Source organism: Petaurus breviceps, unplaced genomic scaffold, assembly GCF_028583685.1.
Source record: "Petaurus breviceps papuanus isolate PSGF00001 unplaced genomic scaffold, PetGlider_PUasm1.0 90778, whole genome shotgun sequence".
Taxonomy (NCBI): Eukaryota; Metazoa; Chordata; class Mammalia; order Diprotodontia; family Petauridae; genus Petaurus; species Petaurus breviceps.
In genome coordinates this window covers 4575639-4601142 of record NW_027187343.1, presented here as the reverse complement: position 1 = coordinate 4601142, position 25504 = coordinate 4575639, and the positions used below count along the sequence as shown (strand labels likewise).

At 40.1% G+C, this 25504-nt stretch overlaps 1 protein-coding gene across 4 annotated transcripts in view; it reads left to right on the top strand.

The window, feature by feature from the left end:
• The first annotated feature begins 23662 nt into the window (after positions 1–23662).
• EFCAB2 (EF-hand calcium binding domain 2) overlaps positions 23663–25504 on the top strand; it is a 151039-nt gene continuing 149197 nt past the window's right edge. For all 4 annotated transcript variants that reach the window (XM_069069150.1, XM_069069148.1, XM_069069149.1 and 1 more), the window contains exon 1: positions 23663–23666. The gene's annotated coding sequence lies outside the window, so the exon portion shown is untranslated. The remainder of the gene's footprint in view (positions 23667–25504) is intronic.

Sequence of the window (25504 nt, the reverse complement as noted above, 5' to 3'; positions counted from 1 at the left end):
CACATTACAGTTGTTTCAAGATAGCTTGGCTATGCTCACCATTACTTTGAAATTTTCAAAGTTACTGCAAAGTTGCCTTATTGTTTGCTCAGTAGAATCAGTCATGTTGGACTCTTTATGACCACATTTGGGGTTTTCTTGGTAAAGATACGGGACTGGTTTTCCATTTCCTTCTCCAGCTCATCTTAGAGATGGGGAAACTTAGGCAAACCGGGTTAAGTGACTTGCCCAGGGTCACATAGCTAGTTAAGTATCTGAAACCAAATTTTAACTGGGGTCTTCCTGACTCCAGGCCCAGTGCTCTATCCACTGTACCATTTAGCTGCCTACAGAGCAGGTTACATACCCTCTAATTTCATTTACAACATGTCTTTAGGAGCCTGTATTTTCAACACTTGTAACCATTAAAATAAAACGTTGAAATTAATTGGATGTTCAACATTACATGCATGCTGTCTTGTCAAAGAACACCCCACCACTTAATGTTCCTATTCAAGCTAAGCCACAACAGCCTTCACAGCGTCTTAAAAAATAAAATACAACTTTAATTTGCCTACATTTTAAATATGTTGCCTTATTATTTAACAGGTTAATAAAGAAGCACATACACTTATCAAAAATTATTTAAATATACTTATTATTTATTTTAAACATTAAATTTTTTTTAATTTTGAGTTCTGAATTCCCTCCTGCCCACTCCTTCCCTTCCCCCCTATTGAGAAGGCAAGAAATGTGCTATCAAGTTTATACATGTATATCACAAAAAATTTTTTTAATTTGATAACTATTTTATTATAACTAGTTTCCTTTGTAATCCTGTGTATTTTATTTTATGTCTTTAAAAACATTATTCTGCAAATAATTTCTTGGGCTTCACTAGACCACCAAAGAATCCCATGACTCAAAAAAGGTTAAGAACTCTTGGTTTAAATGCACACATTAATGGGAAACCAAAAAGTTTGGTTGGGATTGATATGAAGGGAGAAACCAACAAGGTATTATTATTGTTTATTCGTACATCAAAGTTTTAAAAATTGTAAATTGTTTTGAATATGTGCCGAATTGTTTTGAATTTTGTGCTGTATAAATTCAAATTCATAGTAAAAATTATTTTTGAAAAAAGAAAATATTATTTCCATTAACTTTAATGGTATTTTAAAGAATAGTCCCCCATCCCACCCACCCCTTCCATCTTAGGCTTTAACTCTCTTTACTTCTCTTCTCACATTTTACATGTTTTAATACAAATTTTGTATCCATTTCTTTTAACTAGGTAGGACTTTTTTTCCCCCACCATTTGTCCCCCTCCTGAATTTCCTACTGAGTTGAAATGGAAAACTCTTCTTTTGAGTTGAACTTGATGATTATGAAATGGTATCAAACAATTATCCCAGAGCTATAACAAAATGAAGTTGTCAGCCCTTCAATCAATCAACAAACAAGAATTTCAAAAAGCACTTATTCTATGCTATACACAGTGCTGAACACTAGGAATAAAAAATGAAAGGGTCCATACTTCCTTTTTAATGGGGCAAAAACACAGGATTATATAAAATACAGGCCCTGGGCAATTAATTCATTGAACTTCTCAGTCTTTTAAGCAATTCTAAAAATAGATAAGTTGCCAAATTGCATGATAGAAGGAGTTTCCTCCTCCCTGAAATCTTCATAACCTCGAAATCAGAGGTCTAGTTCCCACCTATTTTTTTTTGTCTACATCTAGAAGCATAAGGAACTTGTTTTCTGGGGAGGGGTTCCCTGGAGGTTGGGCAAAATGTCATACCTTAAAGCATTCCATTCCATTCATGGTCTCATAACTTTGTTGTTCCAGATCTATAGGATTCCCAATGTCCTGCTGTGCATTTTCCTCTATGTTCCACGAATCTCAAAGTCCCCTATTGGCATTGTTTATGCCTAAAAACAAAAACAAAAACAAAAAACCACAATGCCTCATAGCAGGCTTCACTCACAATTCCCTTGATCTTATGTGCAAAAGTTAGAATTTATTGCAATGTTATTCCTTGATTCAACCTTGAAGCTTGTAGTGCTGATACCTTAGATCACTGCAGTATTAGACCTCAGGCCTGGTATCATTAATTTGTCCAGACCAGCAGGGATGCTAGGAGACTAATCCTATAGGCCCCAGGAAAAGAAAGCTGACTAATGGTTTCATCAGGAAACCTTGATTAGAAGCTCAGGTTCAGGCTCTGTGGGTGTGTTCTCTCTTAACCACGCACGCTATCCCTCAACCCCCCACTGCACCTCATTTTCCAGAAAGACTAAAAAACATATTTTTGACAAATTCTACCAGGGATGGGAGTCAAACACTTTCCTCTGCATTTCCATGAAGAGCAAAGAGAGAAAGAATACATGTTGGCTTCCTCATAGAGCTCTCAGGGTAAGGAGAAACTTTTCAAAGGGTCAGAGACAATTTAATTCAATTCAAATACATTCCATTTCATTTGATTCTATTCAACAAACATTTATTGACTTATATGTGAATTTATTCCCTTATTGGCCCATACTATGTTATTATGTACTCTGATGGCACCTGTGAATTCTACCCTCTGGGGCAAAATAAATTTTTCAAAAAATATTTGATATAGTATATGCAGTGGTATCAAACCTTGATAGAAATAAGGGCTACTAAATCATACCTAAGGATCCCTTCAGGTTACATATTGACTTAGAAAATCACATATTAACATTACCTATGTGCTATTGTATTTTTAAAAATTTTGTTATTTTTTGTTTGCTGTTCAGTCCTGTGACCCCATTTGAGAGTTTGGTTTTTGTTGTTGTTGTTGTTGTTGTTGGGTTTTTTTGGCAAAGAAACTGGAGTGGTTTGCCATTTCCTTCTCTAGTTCATTTTATAGATTTGAAAACTGAGGCAAACTGGGTTAAGTGACTTACCTAGGACCTGATTTGAACTCAAGAAGATAGTCTCCCCGACTCCAGGCCTGGTACCCTATTGACTGCCCCATTTATTTTGTTAAGTATTTCCCATTTGCACTTAATAGTGCTGAGGACCAATGTTTGACACCTCTGATATAGTTTACATTTACTGGAGATGAAAGCAAAAGTGACTACAAGAATCCAACGGCCCTAGTGAAAGCCTGGTTTTTCATTGCACTTTTTAAATTTTTTATTTTTTGCCCTTTGGAAGGGGGAAGGCAAAGCAATTGGGGTTAAGTGACTTGCCTAAGGTCACACAGCTAGTAAGTGTTAAGTGTCTGAGGCCAGATTTGAACTCAGGTCCTCCTGACTCCAAGGCTAGCACTCTATTCACTGTGCCACTTAGCCGCCCCCATTGTGCTTTTTTAATAGTTTATTTCTGTGTATCCATGTTCCCTTCATGAATTCCCTGCCCTTTGTTTTCAATAGGTATGAATGTTCTTAAATTAAGAATGGATTATTAAATATTCCCAATTAAATATGAAGTGAATTAGCTGCCAACAGCCAATTGGTAAAACCCTTAGACTTGAGGTTTTCAAAATATATATAAATTAGGTTTTTGTCAAATTGAAATTTCATTCTGCATTTCCCCCTAAAAAGCAAGAGTGAATTTAATCAGAGAAATTGGGGGCAAAGCTACCCTGCTATGATTTCAGGTGTTCAGATTTCAAACAAGATCAAACTGAAGAAAATAATGGGACAAACAGCAGCAGATAGATACGTAGGCCCTGTCCTCCCTGGGAATGGAACAGCAGGACTCATGGTAAGTAGTCAAGCAAAGGAGATGCTGCATGACAACCACTTTCCAACAGAGACTCATCTGGCAATTCCTGGTTACGCACAACCCACGCCAGAATCACATGTGTGAGGGGGCTGTGGGGGTGGCCTCAACTTGGTTGGTTTACTGATATTTCAGCAACATTTTCTCTGAAGGGGTTTTTATGGACACTTTTGCTACCTAATGCAAGAGAGAGCATAATTTTCTTCAAAACAGTAAAAGCATATTTTATAACCATGTCAACCATATCATGTGTGAAAATAAACCATATTACAGTACCTGTATAAACAGATTAAGCATTTCCCCTACCAAAACATAAAACCCTGTCTGCCTGTCTTTTCAGTGTGCACAGTCAAAGGTACTCTCTAAATCTCCAATTCCTTCCTTCCTTCCTTCCTTCCTTCCTTCCTTCCTTCCTTCCTTCCTTCCTTCCTTCCTTCCTTCCTTCCTTCCTTCCTTCCTTCCTTCCTTCCTTATCATGAAAGTCTCCTTTCCTTTACTGGATCTGCCTGCATAGTTGATAAAGTGCTTACTACCATGATTCAGTGAGAAGACAGCTACCACTGGAGGAATCAAAATAATAAAAGGTAGCATTTATAGCTATTATAATTTTTACAATTATGATTATATAGTTATAATCATACATAACATTTATAGTGAGGCAGCTAGATAGAGCATTAGGCCTGGAGTCAGGAAGACTTGAGTTCAGATCTGGCCTCAGACACTTACTAGTTGTGTGACCCTGGGCAAGTCCTTTAATACTGTTTTGCCTCAGTTTCCTCATCTATAAAATGAGCTGGAGAAGGAAATGGCAAACTAGTATCTTTGTCCAGAAAACCCAAATGCAGTCATGAAACAACTGAACAGCTACAAACATTTATAGCTCTTACTATAAACCAGGCACTTTACAAATATTTGTTCCTCATGACAACCCTGTGTGAGAAGTGATATTATTATCCCAATTTTACAGATGAGGAAGCTGAGGCAAATAGAGAGATTAAGTGACTTGCCCAGGGTCACACAGTTAATAAGTTTCTGAGGTCAAATATGAACTCGGGTCTTCCTGACATCAGGGTCAGTGTTCTATCTATCCACTGGACTAGGTTAAAATACCATATTTGTGTGACCTTGGGCAAGCCATTAACTTCTATGGGCCTCAAGTTTCTTCACCTATTAAAAAGAGGAAATTGGGCAAAATAACTTCTAATGTCCCTTTTGTCACTAAATCTAGGATGCTACTTGTCATCAGAGTATCCCTGATTTGCCTTCTACATAACGATCTGGAAAAGTGCTCCAAAGTTACCCAACTCTACATACCTTTGACCGAGTGATACTATTATGAGGCCTAGACTTCCAAAGAGATCAAAGAGAGAGAAGCAAGGAACCCATATGTAGAAATATATTTATAGAAACTTTTTTTATAGTAGCAAAGAACTGGAAAGGATACCAGTGAATTGGGAAATGATTGAAGAAATTATTTTTTATGAATGTGAAGAACTATTATTGTTCCGTAAGGAATGATGAATGGGATGGTTTCAGAAAAACCTGAGAAGATCTGTATGAACTGAAGCAGACTAAAGTGAGAAAAATCAGGAAGACAATTTAAATGATAAGAACATTATAAAGACAATCAAGAGACTTAAGAACTCTAGATCAATGTAATGACCATTCTCCAGAGGACCAAGGATGAAGTGTTATTACTCAACTCCTGAAAGAGGACACTCCAGCTACAGAATGAAACCTATTTTTAGGCATGGCCAAGACTGGACTTCATTTTCTTTGACTATGAATATGCCTTAAGAGTTTTGGTTTTTTTCCTAATGGGGGTGGTGGGGAAGGAAGAGGAGTGAAAGAGTAAATAGATTTTTGTTGATTGCAAAAAAGTAAGTAAATGAATGAATGAATTTTTAAGAGATAGAATGTAGAGTCAGGAGAACCTGAGTTCAAATCCTGCCTCAGACACTTATTAGCTGTGTGACTCTGGGCAAGTTCCTGATTACCTCAAAAAAAAAAAATAGAAGAGACAGAGTGCCATCATTCTCTGAGAACTAGAATTACTGTTTTATATGTTTCCTCCTTAATGAGAATAAGAAATAGGTATCCTTAAAATCTCAGCATAGCTTCTAAAAAAATGCACCAAGCTATCTAGGACTCTACATATATCCAATGCAATAAATATTTATTAAATGCCTACTATGCTCTAGACACTGGGGATACAATTAATACAAAGAAAGATAGTCTCTGCCCTCAAGAAGCTTATAATCTAAAGGGAGAGACAACACACAAAAGGTAGCAGAAAAAATGAGGGAATTTGGTATCCAGTCTTCTTGTTCTAGAGAGCTGAAATCATCCATGAAAAGTGAAGTGAGCTGAGAAACCTGTTTCTGTCCCTATAAAGGAAGGCATTGGGAGGGGTCCGGTACTTACCTTGAAGGCCTCCAATCAGAGGGGAGAGGAGGCTGAGGGAAGGGCTGTCAATCAAGGCTTGAAGTAGCAACATGATGGTGAGTTTAGATGTGATGAGCTTATCCTGAGAAGGTATCTTGTTCCATAGAGTTGAAGCCATGCATACATATACAACCATGTGTGTGTAGACATATACACACACATATATGTATATATACACATACAGACAGAGACATACCATAGATAATAATGGCATATATACAGATAATGCAAGGCAACATAGACTAAATAAATGGCATAAAAAAAAAAAACTGTGAATTGGCTGTTAAGTATTCTTACCTGATCCCTGGCTGTGCCCTGTGTTTGGAAAATACTCTCAGTCATCTCTGTCTCTTGGAATCCCTGAGTCACAGAAAGGAAAAGTGACTAACCCAAGGTCACATTAACCAGTCAGTTACACAGCTGGAATTTAAAACTTCTTCTGACTCTCAATCCAATGATCTTTCTTTCTACTTCATTGAAGTGAGATTGGTTGGTATAACTTTGTGTGGGCTATTCCTGGTACAACCTTTAGGTAAAAAGAGTTTCTTGTGATAACTCACATTTATATAACACTTTTCTGAGATATTTCAAAGGCAAATCTAGGCACTTTCATTCTTAAAACACATAGGTCATTTATCACCTTCAAAATGAGATAAATAAAGCAAAGGAATACAGGTCAAAAAGGACTCTTCAACACAATTTGACAAAACACTGTTTTATAGCGGAAAGTTGGTTATCTAGGGATGACTGATCAATCAAACCCTACCCCCAATTCACTTGATAAAATCAGGGAAAGTAAAATTAACAGAAACAGTTGTGAGGAGGTACTTCTTTCAGATTTAAGGTAGTCATTTACATATGAAAGGGTCAGGAAACTCTAGTTTAGGATGACAAGAGACAATGGGCTAGGCCCTGGAAAGATACCTTCCCTGAGAATTTTAAAATGAGGAACCAAGAGCTGATTGAGTCAGCCTGAAGCAGTCAAGAAGAGGCTATAGAAAAATCAAGTTGAGTGCATGCTCTTTTTATTTCCTCCTTGAACTTCTTCCATGTTGCAGCAAAAGGAGGAGGGGATTTCTTCCTCTTCCACCTCCCACCCCATGGGCATTTACATTCTTGCAGCAGGATCACCTAGCAGGAATCTAACTATGGAGTTGAGTGAAGTCTGAGAGAGGAGCTGAGAGTCTAGCACCTACAATTAAGATTTTGCTGGTCCTGGGATATGGGTTCTAGTTCTTTCTGAAAGGGTATAGCAATATCCTAGGCCAGTATTTTAGCTGAACCAAAGCTGTGACCACACTCAAACATCAGATCGATAAGTCCAATACTAGAGCAAACCCAGGGAGTCCAGAGGAGCAACTTACTCGGGGCTGCCAGCAAGGATCTGCTCAAAAAAGACAAAAACACATTTGGATCCTGCAGTATTAGAAATATGAATTACCTTGGCCTCATTTTCTCTACAAATGTTCCCTTTGCTAGTATATTTGTGATTCTACTTTTTCCACAAATACTATGTATATTTGTGGAAGGATCTGCCCGACTTCTAGGGGAATTGTTTCCTACTGTTCTTACCAAGGAACTTCAGTACATGCCTTTTCTTCAAGTTAATTGCACCCTCTGGCTGACTACTGACAAGGTAAACATACTGGTGGGGGCCTATGGCCTACAGAATGAAGAATGCAGACCCATAGAGTACCTTACCTGGGGTAGCTGTCCTTCAGTTGTGATTTTGGAAGGGAGGCTCCCAAAAGCCACTTCATTTTTATTAACCATAGAATTTACAGAGCACTTTGCTAGGTCTTTACAGAATTATACCATATAAGGCTCTTAGAATGCTTGGAGTCCAGTATGGGCATATCGTTCATAAAAAATAACTACAACAAAATAATAGATAAGGACATGAAAGGTACAAATAACTTTAAGTACAAGATGGGGAAGATCATTACTCCGTGTAAAGATCAGAGTGCCATGATATGCTATTTGGCACCCCTTCTAAAGAAGTAGATTGAATCCAGTTGTGGATCCAGGCTTAGTCTCCAGGACATGGCATTATTGTTCTGATTTCCTCTTCGATGTTCTCTGTGTCCAGCTTCTGGAACAGCAAAGGAACCAATTTCTGTTCCCCATGAAGATGACAGGGAGAGCACAGACATGGCATATGAACTCTAGACTGCCTTTCCCAGAAGATCAGCAGTAATTAGGGCCACAAATAACAAACACTGAGAGAAGCAGGAAGAATCACCAGACCACTGCTCCAAGTTCCCTAGAATCTTACTTATTTTCCTGCACAATACATAGCAAACCTCAAAAAAGATGGGCTGACCTGATAATCATAGGCCAGCACTGAGCAGTATACTTTCTTTAAGCATTTCCTCTTCTCTGACATTTCTGTTGGCCCTTTATAGAAAGCTCAGAATTTTCATCTCTTCTTTTCCCACCAGCTGCTCAGCTTCGTTTCCACTCCTCAGACCATCAAGCTTTCCTCCAGGATAAGTTCATCACCAGAAATTTCATTATCATGGAGATGGCCTCAGCTCTGGTACTTAATAACTCCCCAAACCCTCCTCCTCTGCCTCTCAGAGCAAATTGGAGGGCTGGAGAATGAAGGAAAAATTCTTCCCAAAGCCTCCCTTTGTGGAGGGTTTCCCCATTAGATTGCAAGTCCCTTGAGGGCAGGGACTGTCTTTTTCTTATTTGTACTACTATCACTTAGCACAGTGAGGGGTTCCTAATAACTTAATGGGAAAGGTGAAAACTTCTCTGCCCATATAAGTTTTCTTCCCCCTTCATTCCCCCCTCTTTACTACTGGCACATCAGCATTAGGCCCCTTCAGGGGTTTTCCACTACCACCCTAGCTTTTGACCTTTTCCCCTCCCTCTTTGGCATTTGTCAAATAAGGATGTGAACAATACCCTGGTTCCCTGCCCACCTCCTAGCCAATAGGGGATAGTGTTGGGCTTCTTTGTTCCTTATCATTGGAGATTTTGCACTCAGATTGTAAGCCCGCCTCCCAGCCAATGGGAGAAGGGACAGCGGTAGGAGGGGCTTGACTGCATTGGGGTACAAATTCTTGTTCCATCTTCTGTAACACACCTCCTCTCCCTGATCCATCATGGTGAAGACTACCCTCTTCCCCCAGGGGAAGAAAATAAAAATTTCCTGTTTTTATCCTGAGAAAATTGTGTTCTTGATTAAATTCTGAATGGAGTTTTTCACCCCATACAACTGTATACTGACTTAATGAAGGTATTCATTTGTATGTGAAAAACCTACATTGTATATATATATATTTATATACAACACTTCAAAACAAGAAATGTTGGCTTGATTACCTGTAGAGAATAGAGGTTATGATCCCTCTAGGGGATCATAGTGTTGTGCTCTGGACATTACAACCTCACAGTAAATAAATGTCTGTTAACTGATTCCCTAACAAACTGGAGATGACCTTAAGGTACTAGACTGATGATGGAGGATATCTTTTCCTGACATATAAAATTAAAGTTAAAGACAGACATACCCTGTCTAATGAGAAAAGCAGTATTATATATAGAGAAAAGAGTAATGGCTTTGGAGTCAGAACGGTGGGTTTGAATCCCAATTCTGCTACTGTGAAATCATTTAACCTCGGTAAGTCTCTTGTTTCCTCATCTGTAAAATGAGAGAATTTGACTAGATGACCTCTAAGGGTCCTTCCAGAACTAAATTCTATGATTTTATTAACTGATTCCTGGAAAACAGGATGTTAGGCCCAACTCCATAGCAAAGAAAAGGCAAGAGAAGTGGCTGAGATGTGATAAAGGTAATAGCACTAGTTTGGATTGTTGTCATTCAGTTGTGCCCTACTTTTTTTTTTTTGCTTTTTGGAGGGCAATTGGGGTTAAGTGACTTGCCCAAAGTCACAAGGCTAGTAAGTGTGTCAAGTGTCTGAGGCTGAATTTGAACTCAGGTCCTCCCGACTCCAGGGCCAGTGCTCTAATCACTGCACTGCCAAGCCGCCCCTGTACCCTACTCTTCTTGATCCCATTTGGAGTTTTTTTTTTTTGACAGAAATACTGGCATGGTTTACCATATCTTTCTCTAGCTCACTATACAGATGAGGAAATTGAGACAAATGGGGTTAAGTGAATTGCTCAGGGTCACACAGCAAGTTAATGTCTAAGGTCAGATTTGAACTCAGATCTAAATTTCCTGACTCCAGGCCTGACACTCTATTCCCTGAGCCACCTAGTTGCACACCTTTGAGTTTATTTTTCTCATAGGAAATGTGATCTAGACCAGTGGTGTCCAAAGTGGAGAGCCTTGGCATCACTCCAGTGGGCTAAAATCAGGAAAAAGGAATGTGTGATGACTAACTTGAGAGGGTAAGAGGGTAACAAATCACTCTTACCGAGGGGTTTATCTCCTACACAATCACACCTCCAGGGATTCACTCTACCCTTTTTCCTTCATGTCCACCCTTCTAAGCCTTAAGGGCAACTAAACTAACTACGGACAGCTGTTACTCCTAGGCCTTTGGGAAAATTCTTCCCCCTCCCCCCATCCAATTCAGTAAAGGCTAAGGCAGGCACCCCTCTAGCTATTTTTGAGACTCTGGGGTGTGGCTGAATTCCTGTGATGCTTCAAAGGAGTTCTGAATGGAGGTAGAGATATCCCATGCAACAAGAAAACAGTATTTCCCTGGCAACTACCAATTCAATTTATTAAGTACCTACAATACTTCAGGCTTTGGAAATACAAATAAGAAAAAAGACAGTGGCTGCCCTCAAGGAGCTTACAATCTAATAGGGGAAGACAACACACAAAAGGAATTTTAAAAGAGGGCACTCGGCCTAAGGGTTGGGGGAGGGACAAGATGTTCCCTAGGAGAGGAAAGCAAGCAAAGTTGCTGAAAGAAAATGGAGTTATCTACATGAGTCCTCTATAAAGCAAGGCTTTGGGAGGAGTTTTGCTCCACTTTCCACTATTTCCTTGGTATTTCAGAAAATCCCAGCAATTATGCTCCACTTTACTTGCTACTCTTGCTGTACCTCTCCTTCAGAACAGATCTACTGCCCTGGGGAACCACTATCCTGATGGGTGACTTTCCTTCAGAGCAATCTTTCTGAAAAACCCCAGCTGTTTTTTACTTCATTCCCTTTTCTCCTCACACCTATCTACAATTTCCTCACCAACAATGGCCTCTCGTCTCTAACCTCTCCCCTGTGGGTACCCCTTTCCTCTCCTCCTTCCTAGAACCTGATACAATCACATTGATGAGGTTTGGGCTCTGGGAGCCCCCTTGACCTCTCCTTGAGTCCTTGAGGTACAGGCTCTGGGAACCCCTCTTGGTTTCTGATTAAATTGTTATATTTGATGAGGCATTTGCAAGCCTTACATTGTGGCTGGGCCTAAATCTCTGTTACTAGACTTCCCACCCCTGAGCCTGGCCTCTACTGATACTTACCCTACCATAAGGGGAACAGAGTAAGGTCAGAATATCCCAACCTCAAGACCCTGTTTACCTGGATTCCACCCCTGCTCAGACCCCCTCCCTATTTCTCACCTTTTTATCCTTTGTCCCAGAGGAGAAATTTCTGTGTTTAGATCCCTGCCAATGGGAAGAGGAGCCAGTGGGTGGGTGGGTGCTCCTGCTTTAAGATCTATATAAACTTGCTTTGAGCTGTAGGCCCTTGCACTCCCTTGCCTTTGCCATCTTGGGTGATGCTAGGGGTGTCCTTTCTCATAAGAAAGCAATGAACTCCTTTTTGCCTTTCTTAAGAAAGGTCTCGAGGTGGCCCTGGAGTCAGGAGGGCATGAGTTCCGATCAGGCCTCAGACACTTAATACACACAAATAAAAAAAAACCCTAAAAAAAAAAGTGTGACCTTGGGCAAGTTACTTAAACCCAATTGCCCTCCAAAAAAGCAAAAAAGAAAAGAAAAGTCTCTAAAACTGATTATTTTAAAGGGATCAAAAACACTCCACACAACACCCAATAAGATCTAAGGCAGCAGTACCCCCTCTCTGTGAATGGAACAGAATGGTGGCAAGAATTTAAGAGACTAGAGATGTCTATTCTGTCTCCCCATCCTGACCACATATGGAGCCTCACTGCACATATGGGGCTTCACACACATATACATACATACATATTTGAGATTGTATTTGTATTGTTAATAAATTATGGTAAATGTATAAGTTTGAATAAAATGCAGTTCAGAAAATTTATTTGTGTAGGTTTTATATAGCATGGAATATGGCTATTTTTTAAATAAAAAAGTGGGACATCATTTGAAATCACTGGCTTAAATTTGGAACTATACCATCCCAAAATCACTGAGTAAATCCTTTGATGGAATACTACTAATAGGTATATACCTCAAAGGGATCAAAGAAAGGGAAAAAGAAGTCACATGTACAAAAATATTTAGAACAGTTCTTTTCCCAGAAGCAAAAAGCTAAAAATTGAGGTACCCACCTATGGTATATAAATATAATGTAACATTATTGTGTCATAAGAAATGACTAAGTGGGGGAGACCCAGGATCGGTTCTGGCTTCAGATGCTTGGCACCTGCACAGAATAACTGGCCGTGTAATTTTGAGCAAGTTACTTAACCCCAATCGCTTAAAAAAAAAAAAAAAGAAATGACTAAGTGGAAAGCTTTAAAGGAATCATGGAAGGCCTCTATTAAGTGATACAGAGTAAAATGAGTAAAACAAGGAGAATAATTTATATGATGATAACAACATTATAAAGGAAAACAACTTTGGAAGACTTTAAAACTCTGGGCTACACAAGAACCAACCACCTTTCCACTTGCTGCCAGAGAGGTAATGAACTAAAAAGCAGAATAAGACATAATATTTTAGACAGAACCAATTAGGGACTTCACTGAATTATGCATATTTTAAAGGTTTTATTTTTCTTTTGTTTGAAGGCAGTAGGAAGAGGTGAAAAAGTAAATGTTTAGAGAGGATGGGTGGATAGGTGGATGGATATAGATAATCTTTCATAAAGAAATCACTGGCATAATCTAAACCCGATTCTATCTTCTGAGCCTAAATAGAAAAAAAAAAAAAGAAACCCACCTTTCATTTACTCTGAAGTTTTTCGTCTGATTTTCAGAAACTCATACAACAAGGCTCTTGGCTCTGACTTTTTCAGGGCAGCTAGAAGTAAAAAGTCCAGTTTTCCTAGAGTTTTCCATTTTCTCACTCTGCCAATCACTGGTTGGTTTTCTCCCAATAACTGTCCAAACATTCTCTGTTTCTATTTGAGGGAGAAATTGGCCTTCTGCTCCTGCCCAGTGCTTCTCTACTGGGTTCTTCTAGAGCTAGGGAATAAGGGGATTAGGGTTACACTCTGTGGTAACAAGGAGAAATCCTCTTCTATTCATAAGGTAGTAATTTTTCTCTTCCTGACCACTCCCCCTGTCCAAGATGATACAGTAGAAAGGGCTCTGGAATTTGGAGTCCTGAGACCTGCATTTCAATCTCTCACTACTGGTATAAACTTGGGCAAGTCACTTTGCTCCAATGAACCTCAGTTCCCCTATGATAAATTGAGGGAATTAAGTGGAGCCAGAACTGGGTGACGAGGTGTAAAGATACCCTAATTAGCATCCCAGCATGATATTAATATACATGGTCTTATACATTACTGGTAAAAAAAAAAATACTAGGTCACCATGAGCTAGAAGGCCCCAACCAATGCAACAACCACACCTCACACTTCAGTGCTTGACCCAAATAGAGAATAAAAACAATATTAGTAATTGTTAGAGCCTAGGTCCTAGGACCCTACTACAAAGTTGAAATGATAACCAGTGAATATTATTACTAAACATCATTTTACTTACAAACTCCTAGTAAGTTCCCTGTGCTTTTGTTTTCACTGATGTCTCAGTCTCTATTTTCTTCCTACTCCAATCCATCCTCCATTCAGCTGTCAAATTGATTTTCCTAAACCAAAGGTCATGACATTTTGCTATTGGATGAACTCCAATGGCTCCCTATTACCTTCAGGATCAAGTATGAAATCCTCTGGTAGGCTTTTAAAACCCTTCACAATCTGACCGTTGGCTACTTTGATAGTTTTACTGTTTACTCATTTTCTTCACCAGAGTCTGAGGGTGACACTGGCCTCCTTGCTGGTCCTCTCACAAGACACTCTATATTGCAAACCCAGATATATTCACTGGCCTATAGGGTGGTTCCCCATGCCTATAACTCTCTCCTTTTCTTAACTCTACCTCCTGGCTTCCCTGGCTGCCTTCAAGGCTCAGCTATAAACCCCTACCTCCAGTAAGAAGCCATTATCCACCCCACCCTCATCCCCTTAATGATAGTGACTTTCCTCTGTTGATTATATCCAATTAATCCTATCTATATCTTGTCTGCATGTTGTTTACCCCATTAGAAAGAGCTCCTAGAGAGGACAGTTTTTATTGCCTTTTATTGTATCCCTAATTTTAGATTGGTTCATAGTAAGTGCTTAATAAATGTTTGTTAACTTGACTTTCCCTCCTGTAACACGCACCCCAAGCGTCCTCAGGGTTTGCTGCCAATACAGGTTCTTGGATCTGCTTTGATAAAGGAAAGCAACCCAAAAAGGGTTAACAAGCTTACTTTAATCAGTCAGACATATATCGGTTACCTTATTCAGGGGAAAAGGTCAGCACCCCGAACTTCAAAGTACACAGACAGAATTATCACGACAGAAACAGATCTAGTAGACAGATTTCAAATTGTCCAACCATTACATCCATACCCAGTCAACATCTGGGTTTCAACATCTGGGTTTTTTCAAAGGGGGGGGGCCTCCGGACAACGGCTTCCCAGAATCCATATCAAATCACAGAACACTTCTCAAAGTGAGCCCCCCAAAACAAAGCTACACATCAGGGCTTTTATACCCTTCTCCTGGCTCAGAGAATGTAACAACCTTTTGGACCCACTGGCCAATCAAAAAGTATCTACTGAAAAACAAGCCTCCCACCCCAGGCTCCAGGTGCACTTTAGCCTAGGGGCAGGGAAGATCTTCCAAATCTGCATTCCCATTACACCTCCAGCCCCAGGGACTTTGTAACCTAAACCTCTTCACACCTACTAGGTAGGAAACCTTGCCTTAGGCCATCATCTGTCAAACTGGCCAGGTGGAGCCTGACAGGTAGGTGCACCTTCTTCTCAGGTCTTAAAGTAGCATGCTAGAGCAAGTGTAAAGAGAAGCCACTTGTTCCACATTCCTCAAGGGAGGGAGGGAAAAGGAAATGGCAAACCACCCCAGTATCTTTGCCAGGAAAACCCCAATGGGGTCACAAAGAGTCAACGCAACTGAAAGAACTGAACAACCATATAGACATACTACCTGTTCATGGTGCTGAGCACTGGGGATACAAGAAGAGGCAGAAAACAGTCCCTGCCCTTAAGGAACTTACAAGTCAATGGAGGAGATGGCATGCCAACAAATATATACAAAGAAGACTTTATATAAGATAAATAGAAAATAATTAATAGAGGGGAGACACTGGACTAAGGAAGGTTGGGAAAGGCTTCCTGTCACCGGTACACACATATACACATACATACACACACACACCTCTCTCTCTATCTCAAATGGAATGGCTTCCTAATGCCTCTCTCAAATACAAAGTGCTCTGTTTGGCATTCAAAGCCTCTCACCTAGTCTACTTCTCCAGTCTTCTTCCACCATCATTTATACTCCTCCAACTGGGACCTGGCCTTCTGACTGTTCTAAGAACAATACAATCCATTTCTCATCTCCCAACATTCTCTCTGGCTGTCCCCCACACCTGAAATGCTCCCTTCCTCCACTCTGAAGCCTGACCTCCCAGGCTTTCTTTAAATCTAACTAAATCCCACCTCCTACAGGGAGCCTTCCCCAACCCTTCTTAATTCCAGGGTCTTCCCTTGGATAATTATTTCCTATTTATCTGTATATAGTTTGCTTTGTATATATTTGTTTGAATGGTATCTCTCATTAAATTGGCAGGGACTGTCTTTTGCCTCTTTTTGTATCCCCAAGTGCTTAGTACAAGGCCTGGCCCCTAGTAGAAGCCTAATCAATCTTTATTGATTAACTTTTATAGATGGCCTTTTCAATCAGAATAATGACCTTGGGAGATAGGAGCTACTATTACCACCATTTTACAGATGGGAACACCAAAGCAAACACAAGTTAATTGACTTGCCCAAGGTCACACAGCTAGTAGGTGTCTGAGGCTTGACCTGGACTGAAGCCTTTCTGACTCCAGGACTGACACTCTATCCATTGTGCCATCTTGCTGCCTTTTTTTTTTTTTTAAACACTGGGGCTTTGCCCTAAGGCATTATATTTGTACTTCAGCTGCCTAGAAACACAGCTTAGCTTATAGTTAGCAAGAGTAATGACTTTAGGGGTGGCCAGGTAGCACAGCAAGTAAGAGCACCGGCTCCAGTGTTGAGAAGACCTGGAGATCGAATCCCGGGCTCAGACACTTAGCACCCACCCAGAAACACCTGGCCGTGTAACCTTGAGCAAGTTACTTAACCCCAATTGCTTAGGGGTGGCCAGGTGGCTCAGCGAGTAAGAGCACCGGCTCCAGTGTTGGGACGACCTGGAGATCGAATCCTGGGCTTAGACACTCAGCACCACACCCAGAAATAACTGGCCGTGTAACCTTGAGCAAGTTACTTAACCCGGATTGCTTAAAAAAAAAAAAAAGAGTAATGACTTTAAATGAAAAGCTAAGGAAAGAAGTAAAAGTGGGTATGTTAAAGCTTGGGGTTTTAGGGCTGCCCTAGACCCCAAAATACCAACACATCAGGTCCTGCTGAATGAACTCCACTCAAGCCTTCTCTCAGCCAAAGTAAAACAAAGCTTATTACAGATTCGTTGCAATGAGTAGACATTTATAGAGTCTAAGCATTTGTAACCTTGTATTGACAAGCAGCTGGACCAATCTGACACAGAGTAAATCTGAGCTAGATTAAATCTCAGGACCTTAATGGAGATAAGATGGATCTTATATACAGAAAGACAGTGGGAGGGATCTAGGGGTGGTCTAGAGGAGGGTCTTGAGGAGGAGTCTAAGGAGGGTCTTGATGAGACTGAGGTCAGACTCCAGCAATGACATTAAGGGTGGGACTGGAAATTAAGGGGGTGACCATCAATTGGGGAAGGGCTGAACAAGTTGTGGTATATGCATGTTATGGAATACTATTGTGCTATAAGAAACGAGGAGCAGACGGTCTACATATTTACCTGGAGAGGCTTATACAAACTGATGTTTGAGTGAGAAGAGTAGAACCAGGAGAAATTTGTACACAATTACAGACACAACATATGTGTGATGACAAACATTGATAGACTTGACTCTTCTCAACAATGCAGTGATATAAGTCAATCCCAAAAGACTCATGATAGAGAGAAATATGTGCATCCAGAGAAAGAACTAGAAAGAACTGAGGTTTATATCCAGGTGGAAGCAAAATGCCTGATCTTTTTCCTTCTCTTGTTTGGTTTTATGTCCTCTTTACCATTTTTCATTCCATCTGATACAATCTGTCTTTATAACCTGACTAATTTATAATGTGAAAGTATTTACAGATTCTATACTTGACTATATGCTGCCATGGGTGGAGGAGAGGGAGGGGGACAAAATTGGAAAGAAACTCAAGGAACTATGGAATTGAATTCTGTAAACTAAAAGGTAACAAACAAATTAATTTAAAAAAAAAGACATTAAGGGTGGGAAATCGCTGAAGGCTACCTGGAGATGAGGGACAGAGGAGGGCTAGGCTAGTTTAAGGGTAACAGGTTTGGGTACAGATATTTTGATAGGATCAAGAGTGGGAAGTAGCTGGACTATGGAGGGCTAGGCTAGGTTAAGAATAACAGAGATTTGGGCCTAGCTGTAATGAAAGGCTATGGCCTTAGGCAAATGTCTCATCAAGTGGGAAGATTTAAGGGGGGTTCCAGGATCCTAAACCCCATCAGGTGCTTACTGATTGGAGAATTTATAATAAACCTTGGTATATAGAAGAAATGGAATGGTATGGTGCAGTAAGAAATTATAAATGCGAGGAATTAATAGAAATAAGGATGAGCCAATACAGAGTAAAGCAGGAACCAGAATAATTTCCACAGTGACTACAATAATGTGAATGAAAGAACACAAAAAACCACCAATCATGGTCCTAGAGAACAGATTAAGAAATAAATCTCCCTCTTAGCCTGGGGAAGTGGAGAGAGACTGGGGGAGGGGGTGGGGCAGAAGGTAGTCAGCAAGCCTTTTATTAAGTTTGTACCAGGCATTGGGATCCATCACTGAGGATACAAAGAAAGGTAAAAAAAAAACCAAAAACCCAAAGCAAAACCCCAGGTCCCTGCTCTCAGGGACCTCACAGACTAATGGAGGAGACAACACACACACACGGCTGCTTGCAAATAGGATGCAGACAGTGTACAGAGGAGGTCATCTCCAAGGGAAGGCACCAGCAGGGACATTCCTCTTCAAAGGCAATTCCTATACCACTTCTTTTTGCTTCACCATTTTTCTTCATTAAAACAGAGGCTTCAATTCCATGTGGGGGAAGGGGTGGAGTGAGGAAGAGGAAGGTTTGTTCTAGAAATCCATTGTGATATAAAACAAATGATACCGTGTTTCCCCGATAATAAGACACTGTCTTATTAATTTTTTTGGACAGAAAAAAACCAGAGGGCTTATTTTCAGGGGAGGGCTTATTTTAATGAATATTGACAGCAATTTTAATAAACAGGTAAATGTGAACAAAAAAATGTACCTTTATTCAATAAGCAAATCACTGGGGAAGAACAGGATGATGCGCTCACTGCTGCAGCTCTGATTGGATGCAGCTTGGAGCGCGGCGTGTGTTTCGGGGGGGGGGGGGGGGGACGGTGCATACAGAGGGTACCGTAATGTAGCGTGTAGCGCAGGGGATCACCTTCACTACAGTAGCAATCTCAATAGGGCTTATTTTCGGGGGAGGGCTTATTTTAGAGGAATCTTACGCAGTAAGGGGAGGGCTTATTTTCGGGATAGGTCTTATTATCGGGGAAACACGGTACCAATAAAGCTTATTAAAAGTAAATAATGGGGGCAGCTGGGTGGCACAGTGAATAGAGCACCTGCCCTGGAGTCAGGAAGACCTGAGTTAAAATCCAACCTCAGACACTTAACACAAAAACTAGCTGTGTGACCTTGGGCAAGTCACAACCTCAACTGCCCTCCAAAAAGCAAAAAAAAAAAAAGTAAATAATGAAAATAGGGAATGGTCCAGTGAATTTTGCTAGAGAAAACTCCCTCTACAAATGCAGGTTGGCACCTTCTCTGCAATTTATAGTCTTAGGGAGCTGCCTAGAGCCCCCTCAAGGGGCCAGAAAATGTGTTCCTCGATCTGAGGCCAGCTGTCAACCCATTAAACAACTTTGCCCAAATAAACAAATGGGTGAATAATGGATGAATAAATATGTAAATAAGAAATATAAACTAGAAAGCTACTAGAAGACAGTCCTTTTCTCCCCAAAGAGAAGAGTTCCTTTTCTCCCCAGTTCTCCCCAACCCAGCCCTCCTCTCTCTTTTCCTCCGCTCCTCCCTTTCCCCTCCCCCATGTCTTTGTTTCTCTTCTCTCCCCTCCCCTCCCCACCCCTTTCCTTCCTCCATTCCTCCTCTCCTCTCCTTTCCTCTCCTCTCTCTTTTATTCTCTTTTCTTCTCTCTCCTTCTTCTCCCCTCTCCAGTCCCCTCTCAGAAGCTTCCCTAGCTGCACCTGGATTGCTGGTGTCCTCAGGGTCTCTTTCTCTCTCTCAATGAGACATGTATAATCTGCCAGACTCCCCTCTCCTGAGACAGCTTGCTTTGCGCTACTTATTCCTGGAATGGTTGGTAGTATTTGCCTTGTTCAGCACATTTCCTAGTAACAGTTCTGATTTTAGACTAGAATCTAACAGCTAGATGAACTCTAAAGTCCCTTCCAACTCTATAATGCTTTGAAGCAGGGTTTGACATTAGCATACTATTGACAAAATATAGCCATTAACACTGCATGGCTGAAGTCTTTTTTAAAATTGGTTTTTATTGATGTCTGCTTCTTACATCATCATAGTAATCCCAAGTATCCTCCCTCTCCCCATAGTCATCTCATATCATATAACAAAAATTTTTTTTTTTTGCTTTTTGGAGGGCAATTGGGGTTAAGTGACTTGCCCAAGATCACACAGCTAGTTTTTGTGTTGTGTCTGAAGCTGGATTTGAACTCAGGTCCTCCTGACTCCAGGGCCGGTGCTCTATTCACTGTGCCACCTAGCTGCCCCAAAAGTATTTTTTTTAAGTCTCAGACTTTCTTATAGTTTTATAGTCTAGCCTCTAGATATAAATTGATTCTTAAAAGTGGTTAAACCTTTTTTCTGACTATAATTTTTAATATAGCTTAACAAAACTATGTGTATTTTAAAACTTATAGAATGGTTAGTCCACAGAATGTATGCTTAATTTGGCCAGAAAGAGAAAAGACTGAAATATGATTGAGAGCCTGATGTTTTATTATTCTACGCAAATATTATGAGGAAGAGAATAATGAAGGGACATCCAAAGTAAGAAAATAAAGGTAGATATTATAATGATCCACGGGGAAAGGTGGGAAGCTGCCTGGAGTCCTTTGAAATGGGTTGGTGATTGGGGGTTGGAGACACAGGGAACCTGTGGAGAAATGGGCTTTTTGAAATCCAGGAAGGGAAGAAGGATGGAGAACTGGACAGAGAGCTGGGCATAACCCAGAAAACTAAGATACCTCTGTGTTTAAAGAAGCAAGGAGGTAATCTGACACTGTTTATGAATCTCATTACACATATCTGCCTACACATTATCTCATGCACCTATCCCCCTTTCGCTACTTTTCCTTCATTACTTCTTGCCTGAATTATTGACATAGTCACCTATTTTGGCTTCCTGCCTCAAGTCTCTCCTCAAGCCAATCTATCCTCCTCCTAAATGCTACAGTGATTTTCTTTTTTTGCTTTTTGGAGGGCAACTGGGGTTAAGTGACTTGCCCAAGGTCACACGGCTAGTAAATGTTAAGTGTCTGAGGCCAGATATCAACTCAGGTTCTCCAGACTTCAGGGCCGGTGCTCTACTCACTGCACCACCTACTACACCCAACAGTGATTTTCTTAACACACAAATATGAACATGTCATGTCTCTACTTAATGAATTCTAGTGATTCCCTAGAGCTTTTAGAATTAAAGAAATAATAACTCTTCTATATGGCTTTTAAGCCCCCTACAACCTACCTTTCTAAGCTTTTCTAATTTTTAACAACTTTTTTTTTTTTTTGCTTTTTGGAGGGCAATTGGGGTTAAGTGACTTGCCCAGGGTCAAACAACTAGTTCGACAGCTAGTGCTAAGTGTCTGAGGCCAGATTTGAACTTAGGTCCTCCTGACTCCAGGGCCAGTGCTCTATTCATTGCACCACCTAGCCGCCCCAATTTAACAACTTTTGATACATTACTCCCCTCCCTGAATGATGCAGTCCAAGTAGACACCATCTCCCATTTCTGTACCTTTACACTAGCTGTCCCCTGTTCCTGGAATGCACTCTCTCCTCACTTCTCTCTTAGAATCCATTTCTTCCTTCAAGAGGGAATAGAGAAGGGAATAATCATGAGATAGCATCAACTATGTGCCAGGTACTTTGCTAAGCATTTTACAGATGTTATCTTATTTGATCCTCAGAACAACCCTGGAAGGTAGGTGCTATTATTACCCCCATTTTCCATATGAGGAAACTGAGGCAAACAGAGGTTCAGCACCTAGGGTCACACAGCTAGTAAGTGTCTGAGGCTGGATTTTAATTCAAGTCTGTCTTCCTGACCCCAGGCTCATGGTTTTATTCATTATAGTATCTAACTATGGTTAAGCTCAGTTAAAGTACAACCTAAGTGAAGCTTTTCTTCACTCTCTGACTACTAGTATCTCAGTTCATTCATTGTATTTATTTGGTACATACTTACAGCAGTTGTTTTTGTCCTGTGTTTCTTGAAGAGAACCATGACTTCAGGAAGGTGATGACATGACTTTCAAGTGAATTGTACTTAAGCTAGGGAGGGCTGTACAAAGCCACCAGCCTCACTTTCTCCTCTGAATTCATCTGGATCTAGTGGCAAGATATAGATCAGATGGCTTTCACTTATGAGAGAGATGAATTGAAGTATGTAACAGCAACCACACTGGCATACCCAGGATGGCTGCTAGCACAGGTTCTTAGATCTGCTTTACAAAGAAAGATAGCTATTAAGGGGTCAACAATCTTTTTAAATTACATTCACTAATTCAGCTGAAAAGTCAGCACCCTGAACTTCAAAGAAAATACAAACAGAAAATACAAGTAGAGAAATAAAGACCAACAGACAGGGCTTTTAACTATCTGAGAAATTAGCACAAAGCAACAGACAGATCCAACTGTCTGACCAAGGCAATACATATATAGTTACTAGAGAGAGAAGCACCAACATTTGAGTTTTTCAAAGGTGTGTGTGTGGGGGTGCTCCTTAATGCCTACCCAGAGTCAAATCACATGAACACTCTTCCAATGAGTCAGCCCCAAAGCAAAATGCTAACCTCAGAGTATATATACCCTTTTTAGAGCCAGAGGGTATCACAACCCTCTGGACTCAGTACCTAATTAAAAATTAACAAAAGGTGTGAAAGCCTTCCTACAAGCAAACCTCCCCTAAGCAAGGTTCCCTTAATGGCTGCATGTGAGGCCTATTAACGGGTAGGGCAGATCTTACATTCCATTAACATTACAGAGTACAACCCCATTAGAGTAACATATACACCTGTTGTATCCCCTTTGATAGAATGTAAGTTTATTTTTCTTAATAAATCAACATTTTTATTTTTCAACATTCACTTTTGTAAGTTTTAAATTTTTTCCACTTTCCTACTCTCACCCCTCCCCAAGACATGCCATCTGATATAGGCTCTACATATACATTCTCAATGAACATATTTTCACATTAGTCATGCTGTATAGAAGAATTAGAATGAATGGGAGGAACCATGATAAAGAAAAAACAAAACAAAAAAGGAGAGCAAATAGTATGCTTCTATCTGCATTCAGACTCCATATTTCTTTCTCTGGATGTGGATGGTGTTTTCCATTATGAGTCATTTGGAGTTATTTCAGGTCCTTGCATTGCTGAAATGAGCTAAGTCTATCAAAGTCAGTCATTGTACAATGTTACTGTCACTGTGCACATTGTTCTCTTGGTTTTGCTCATTTCACATCGCATCAGTTCATATAAGTCTTTCCAGGTGTTTCTGAAGTGTGCTTGCTCACCACTTCATATAGCACAACAGTATTCCATTACATTCATATACCACATCTTGTTCAGCCATTCCCCAATTGATGGGCATCCCCTCAACTTCCAGTTCTTTGCCACCTCAAAAAGAGTTGCTATAAATATTTTTGTACATGGGGGTCCTTTTCCCAATTTTTTTAAAGCAATCGGGGTTAAGCAACTTGCTCAAGGTTACATGGCCATTATTTCTGGGTATGGTGCTAAGTGTCTGAGCCCGGATTTGATCCCCAGGTCTTCCCGACACTGGGGCCGGTGCTCTTTACTCGATGAGCCACCTGGCCGCCCCTAACCTTTTCCCATTTTTATGATCTCTTTGGGATACAGCCCTAGAAGTGGTATTGCTAGTTAAAGGGTATGCACATTTTTAGAGCCCTTTGGGCATAGTTCCAAATTTCTCTCCAGAATGGTTGCATCAGTTCACAACTCTACCAACAATGAATTAGCGTTCCAATTTCCCACATCTTCTCCAAAATTTATAATTTTCCTGTTTTGTCATGTTAGCCAATATGATAGGTGTGATGTAGTACCTAAGAGTTGTTTTGATTTGCATTTCTCTAGTCAATAGTGATTTGGAGCATTTTTTCTTGTGACTATAAATAATTAGAATTTAAGTCTCAAAGATAGAAACTGTTTCATTTTTATCTTTGTGTATGCAGCATCCTATGCTTAATAAATACCTGTTGGCTGACTGAATGATTGATGGATACCTTCCCCTTAAAATTCAGTTAAAGTCATTAGTAACATTATAGATTACTAGGATCATAGGAACATTATGATCTATTACATAGAGCTGTAAGGTCTCTCACAGGTTACCTAATCGAATTCTTTCCTTTCACAAATGGGGAAACTGAGGCTCAGGGGCAGCTAGGTGGTACAGTTGATAGAGCACCAATCCTGGAGTTAGGAGGACCTGAGTTTAAAACTGACCTCAGACTCTAGCTGTGTGACCTTGGGCAAGTCACCTAATCCAACTGCCTCCAACAATTAAAAAAAGAAAGAAAGAAAGCAACTGAGGTCCCGGGAGATTAAATATTTTGTCCAAGGTCACACAGATAGTAACTTTGAGAGACAAAACTTGAGCTGAACCCCTTACCTCTGACTTCAGATACTTTTTTAACTATGCCAGCTACCAGGCATAACTTTAAGAAACATCTATCTAAATTCAAAAGAATGGCTTGGGTAAACTTTGTTCCTTATTTCTGTGCTTCTATGATTCTATTATGATTCACAAAATTCTTTACTGTCACCTTTATTAAGTATTCTATATATCAATCCCACAGGATAATGTTCTTCCCATTTTATGGCTGAGAAAAATGAGGTACATTAAATAACCTGTTCAAGGTCACACAGTTCAAACTGTAACTGGAATTCATAGGTCCTGAACAGATGAGTGTTCCTGTCCCACAGCGTGCCTTTGCTGGTACAAAATGCCACATACCTTCCTGTTTATTGAACATTTATGGGGATTGAACAATGTGCTCCATGGTACTATCTAAATAATAACACTGGATTCTCAAGGAAATTATTTTCTTTCCATATTGTTACCTGCAGATATGCTAAATGAAATATTAGGCAATATCCCAAAGGACAGGGGAATGCTTTGCAAGAGGCAGAGATTCCAAAGTCCTTTGATTCCATTGACAGGTTGATGAAAGGAAATGTGAGCTAGGGTCCATTTCTCATCTTACTCTATACTCTATAGAGCTCATCTGAGCATAGAGAACCTACCAATATCAAAAGGAGTTCTACTCTCTGTATGAACTCTATGGATCCTTTTTAAAGTCTCCCAAACTAAGAATGTTTTCTTGGTGTTTTAATACAAATCTCCCAGAGACATTAAATGTTAACATGGAAGCATGAGCGTACAATTTAAGGACTCTCAAGAAGTATTGAAAGGACAATTTACTGAACTCCATTTTCAAGCCTGCTCCTTTTGCTAATTGTTATAATTACATTG